At 38.5% G+C, this 6,037-nt stretch overlaps 1 long non-coding RNA gene across 1 annotated transcript; it reads left to right on the top strand.

Annotated features, from left to right (window-relative positions):
- Positions 1 to 4,163: 4,163 nt before the first annotated feature.
- Positions 4,164 to 5,314, top strand: LOC306821582. Its single transcript, XR_013778817.1, has 3 exons — positions 4,164 to 4,252; positions 4,426 to 4,511; positions 5,138 to 5,314. It is a non-coding gene; the product is annotated as an uncharacterized lncRNA (long non-coding RNA).
- The last annotated feature ends 723 nt before the right edge of the window (positions 5,315 to 6,037 follow it).

Raw genomic sequence — 6,037 nt, forward strand, 5'->3', positions numbered from 1 at the left:
ATAAATAAAGTTATCATTATTATTATTATTTCCTCATGTCCTCCTGAGGACGAGAAACCTGTCTAACAAAGTGATGTGTCTTTATGTTTCCTCTGAAGCTCAACGGCCTCCTGAGTGCAGTCATGAGACTCTTGTGAACCACTTGAATTTGACCAACAAAGTCAAGTTCGCTATGATCCGGCCAGTTGAAGACCACAGAAATAAGACAGAAATAAGGATGTCTCTTCAAATAAATGCTATTCTAGATGTGGTAAGTGAATTTAATGAGTTCTGTCTTCTGTCAAAGAGCTTGTGATGGTTAAACTTTTCATTTTGTTTATGAAAGGAACTCTTAAAACTTCTGAATGTTCATTTAAAGACTTTTCTTCATGTTAGAAAGAATGTATTCAGAAACCACTTTAATACGATCACCCCCCCCCCCCCCCCCCCCCCGCACACACACACACACTACTAATGACTGCACTCTGCTCACCTTCAGTGTTGTTTTTAAATGTATTTCTTCACAATATGTGGAATTGAATGTAAATGATGTGCATGTATCAGTATCTGACCTGTTGCTTGTTGAAAGCTTGTACTTAAAAGACATTTTAAAACACCTTAAATCTTTTTACTTTTCCCTAGATTGAGAAGGAGCAGAAACTTGTTTCTTATGTTACTGTAATAACGGTGAGTTCTCTTTGAGGAGCACATTTTGATTGGCCGAATTCTCATCTCTTCTTCTGTTGTTTCAATGCTGTTCTCCTCTTTGTTCATTTTAGGACTGGCGAAATGATTTCATCAAATGGGATCCATCTGAGTTCTGTGATATGCATTCCATTTCTCTTCCAAGAGAACTCTTGTGGGAGCCGTATATATTCATCCAAGAAATGTGAGTTTGACTTCATGTGCATGGTCTTCAGTGTTGGGGTTGTTACTCGTAAAAGTAATACATCACATCACTTAGTTTCTCATTGCTGAACATAATTAGTTACATTTCATTGGCAATTAAATATATAAAGTTAACCCTTACATATTCCCACATTTTTATAATGAGCACAAACATAAAAACCCACCTTAATGCTCTTTAATATAAAAAAGGCTACAGCACTGGCAGCATGCTAAATGTCTGAAAACAACATTGTGATGGAAACTTTCAGTGTGTGGCATGGAGGGGGGATTTTGGTTTGGTGGAAATTAATTATGTTAAACAATAGCCGACAATGCCACCTGGGGGCGTGCACCCCAGGAAATACACAACAGGTAAATACTAAGGACACTCAGGTTCAAAGCTGAAGAGACATGTTTCACAAGAATGTAAAAGAATTTATTGAAAATACTGTAAATCAAAAAGGAAAAATGCAAAGTAAGGTGAATTATGTGGAGAAGGAAAACTAGTTAAAAAGCAGAACACAAATACTATTAAAGGGGAATTAAAATAAATCTTTAAATGTTTATATTACAGAATCTAAAAGAGATCAGATGTAAAGTTGAGCTTTAAAATGCTAACAAACTAGAAATAATCCAAAACGGAGTTTAAGCCACTAAGTGAAGAGGCAGAGTACACTGAGGAAGGTGTGGGGGGTGCGACCACACACTCACCTTCTTGCAGCACAGCAAATCTCACAGCAATCTTGAGCTCAATGGGTTATTTACCTGGTTAAATTAAAAAATTTAAAATATCAATAGTAGAAATCAATTTCAGGGTATGCAATGCACACCTGAAGGGAGGGGGGAGAGAAAACTGTCCCTCTGCTACTTTTTGTAGCAGTGTTGGAAATACGTTGATTCTACTGCTGAAACAGGCATCGTTTCTCTCACGATGTACAAGGCTATTAATCTCTGCTTTTGTCGATACTTGTTGAAAGTCAAGCATCGGCTGCTGCGTTATCTTTTCTTGAGTGTCTCTCAGGGGCCAGGGGTCTCCTTGAGCTACTAGCTTGTGTTAGCATGTTGCCTTTGCAGGTGCCTGGAAAGATTTGATGTCGAGTTCACAGCAGTTAAGAGTTGTTTTTGGCCATGATACACTTCACACTTTACTCACATGTTTGTCCTTTCCTCCAACAAATTCAAAGTAGTGTGCATATTTCTAATCCAACACTTCACAAGCTACTCAAGGCAGAGATTAACATTTTCAATTTTAAACTGAAAGGTTCTGGGTACCCTGACTTTGAACAGCTCGATCAGATTTTCTTACAGGAGTTGAATTTAAATCTTTTTATACAGGTTATGAGACCTTTATGGAGACATTTGTAAAGAAATCCCCTCCTAGTTCACTGTAGGGGAACAAATGTAGAAAGAAGTCTAATCCAAAATCTTTTTCTTTTTTTTTAAACAGGACAGGAAAAGACAAGACCTCTCGAATGCCTTGGATCTTTGTTGGTTCCGATGGTTTTGCAGTTATAATGGATCACATGGTTCTGGAAACCACATGCAGGATGAGATTTTACAAATTTCCTCTGGACACTCAAATCTGCAACTTCACCTTCACGACATTCACAACCGGGGGTGAGCCTTTAGCATGTATAGTTCCTATCATTTATTTTCCTCCTGTGTCAGTTTAAATGCATGTGTGTACTTCAATGACTTTGTCACCTGAAATAAAATACTTGACTTTTTTTTCTCAAATTGTAGGTGGAGATATTGAACTTCAAGGATCTAAAGATCCTCATGACTTGGATAAGAGCATGTCTGAGTGGAATCTGATGAACACTACAATACATCACAACAGTCATTCTAACTTTCTGATGGTCGTTTACTCAGTAAGTACCGTCTGTGACTGAATATTCATGACTTTAGTTGGTAAACGTTTCTGTTGCTTCAAATGAAACCATCAATAATACACAGAATGATTATATATTAGACATTCCTGACTTTGAGTAGTCAGAAAACTAGAAAATAAAAATACAAGTCTATTAACCTTCATATTTGATTTACTGTTATAACACAACGTGATGATAACACTGTCCATAAGCAGAGCAGGAAGAAGAATACTTGTAATATAACTAAAGATACTATTGAAACTGTCAGGCCTGGACAAAGGGGACGACTCAAATGCAGAGAACGTATTCAAAAAAAATCTTTATTTTTCAAGCACGCAAATGACCACAAGACAGAGCGATAAAATAAGTAGGCTACGAAAACCTGAATCCTAAAATAAAGCAAAACTCTAGAGAGAACAAAATCACTGCAATAAAGGCAGGCTAAAAAGGCTATGATAAATGATCTTAAAAATAATCAAACACAAAGTCACTGCATGAAGCAGGAAGGAAGACAAAGAGAAATACACACTTATCAATAAGCTATTACTTTTCAAAATAAAACATGAAATTCACAAGACAGACAAAACATGACAAGACACCCCCCACCGCTGTGTGACAGAAACAGAATAACGTCTTCATAGATGTCTATTCTGTCTTTTCCAAACACCTTGAGCCTTGCTGGGTAGATGATGTGGGATTTCACCTGTGTTTTCTAAGTGGGTGCACTTGGTTTCGTTCCTGTTGGATTTTAGGTGTAAAGTCTTGCTCGAAAAAGATTCTTAATCCCTGCAGAAGGATTTCTCTTTTCCCCCATGCCGATTTAAGAACTTGCTGTCTCATGCCCCAATCAATCAATGAAAAATGTGTCTATTTTCGTTCACACATGCAGCTCCTTCTGGAAATATCTCCATCATGAAACAATTTATCGATATGAAATGTGAAGTTATGTGATCGTATTTAGACTGTTTGAATATAGACTTTTTGTCAGCCATCTTAACTTTCCACATGATTTCACAGATCACGATACAGAGGCAGTCAATGCTCTATATCCTCAACTTCATTCTGCCCATCCTGTTCTTCTTGTGTCTGGACTTGGCCTCCTTCCTGATCTTAGAAAACGGAGGCGAGAAGCTCAGCTTCAAGGTGACTGTGCTGCTGGCTGTCACAGTGATGCAGCTGATTCTGAATGACATCCTGCCTTCCTCCTCAGACAGGATCCCCCTCATAGGTAAAGACGTTCAATGGCTGCCTCTGTCTGTTACTGATTTAACAGCAACTTCTTAATCAATGTGTCGTCATCTTTAGACTTTAGATCTTTCCTAATGCTGCTTTCTCCTCAGCGGTCTATTGTATCGGGACTTTCATTTTGATGTTGATGAGCCTTTTGGAGACTATTTTGGTGATGTATCTGATGGAAAGAGATTCTGTATCACAAGACAAAGACGCAGAAAAAGACCAAAGCCTGAAAGAGGACTGCACTGACAAGCATGGGAAACTCCAAAACTGCTTTAGAGGTGACAATTTAAAAAACGTGTAAATATACATGATTAAAAAAAAGGGTCACAGCTGGTTACTTTGAGGAGCTGCAAAGATGTTACTCCAGATATTCAGCATGTTCAATATGTTTGATCAAATGAAGTAGTCCTGATGTCAAACACTCCCTAACCTGTCTCATATATCTTCACAGACATTAACAAATGGGTTCACTCGACCTGTGTCAGTGATGTTTCCCTCAGTGAGACGGCATCTGAACTGCTGCCGGTGGCAAAAGAGGTAAAGAGGAAGCTGTATGTTAACATTAACAGAGATTGTTCCATGGTGTATGTACTCCACAGGAGATGAGAAACTCTGTTGATAAGATCATAGTTAATTTGAGGCTGACTTTGTAATTTGTAGTTCTCTGATATCACAGTGGTGCCCCTGGGTTTTGTAAGCCCAGTTTAATAATAGTGTTGATTTATATGATTAATTAATTAAGGATAATTGTTAATGTTAATTTGATAACCACATTTTAAAACCCAATGTAAATATTGACCGCATATTGGCTCTGCAAAATCTCAACATTGTGGTGCCCCGTGTGAGGCCCTAAATAAACCCGTTTTGGTACATTGTTTATACACAGTAATTTAATTTTGATCCTTAAAGGGATTCTTCTGAAAGAAATTATTTTTTCTTTGGGAGAAAACTAAAGCCTGTAGAACCATGTTCAAACCCTGCAGGATGAGGTCCAATCCCTGCAGGCAGAAATCAGATTTATTCATCAGCACTACAAAACTACCAAACAGCTAATTTTAGCTAGGTTTTTCAGCTAGGTTTTATGCCTAGCGTTGGATATTTAGACAGTCTGTCCAGTCTTTGCCTCACTATCTTGATGTTTATAAATTTTCATAAACTTTTAGGGTAGCAGCAGCCGAGTGAGCGAGGAATGCCAGCTGGAGAAGCTATCTGAAGAACTGAGGGAGGTGAAGCTGCTGCTCAGCATCAGGAAGGACGAAGACAAGCCCGGCTACTGGACCAGAATGACTAAAACGATCAACAGAATCTACATGATTGTTTATGTCATAACTGCCAGTTTGTTTTTAGGTGTTCTGTTTTCACGTTGGTTCGCTGAGGAAAACAATTAGTGTGATCAATAAAGTCAAGTAATCAAGAATGTGCTGAGAAGTAGGCACTCACAAAAAGTAAAGAGCTGGGATAATTCCTTTGTTAAGATATGATGTGGTAAGTGTTTATATGCATGCAGGATGCATGATGGGACAGTAGTTAGCGTTGACCCCTCACAGGGAGGTTCAATTCCCCCGTCTGTCAGGAGCCTCTCTGTGTGGAGTCTGCATGTTCTCCACGTATATCCGTGGGTTCTCTCCGGCTTCCCACAGTCTAAACACATGCTCTTTAGGTTAACTGGTGACTCTAAATGACCAGTAGGTGTGAATGTGGCTGGTTTTCTGTCTCTATATGTCAGCTCTGTGATTGACTGGGGAACCGTCCAATGAGAGCTTGGATCGGCTCCTGCCCCCTGCAGCCCTTAACAGCAAGAAGCTGTATAGATAATGCATGGATGGATATATGCATGCATATTGTTGCAGTATTGAATGTTGTCCTAATGTAAATGTGTCTTAACACCCATCCATATAACAAAAAAACAGAGGGGTTTTAAATACATGTAAAATGTATAAACAAAATATGATACGTAGCGTTCCATTAAGTGCATGAAAAGTTTTAGCATGCATCTTCATAAGGCTTTGTTTTGTTCAACCAGAAATCTGACTCAAGCAATCAAATGAGCAGAGAAAACATTA

Source organism: Symphodus melops, assembly GCF_947650265.1.
Source record: "Symphodus melops genome assembly, chromosome: 3".
NCBI lineage: Eukaryota > Metazoa > Chordata > Actinopteri > Labriformes > Labridae > Symphodus > Symphodus melops.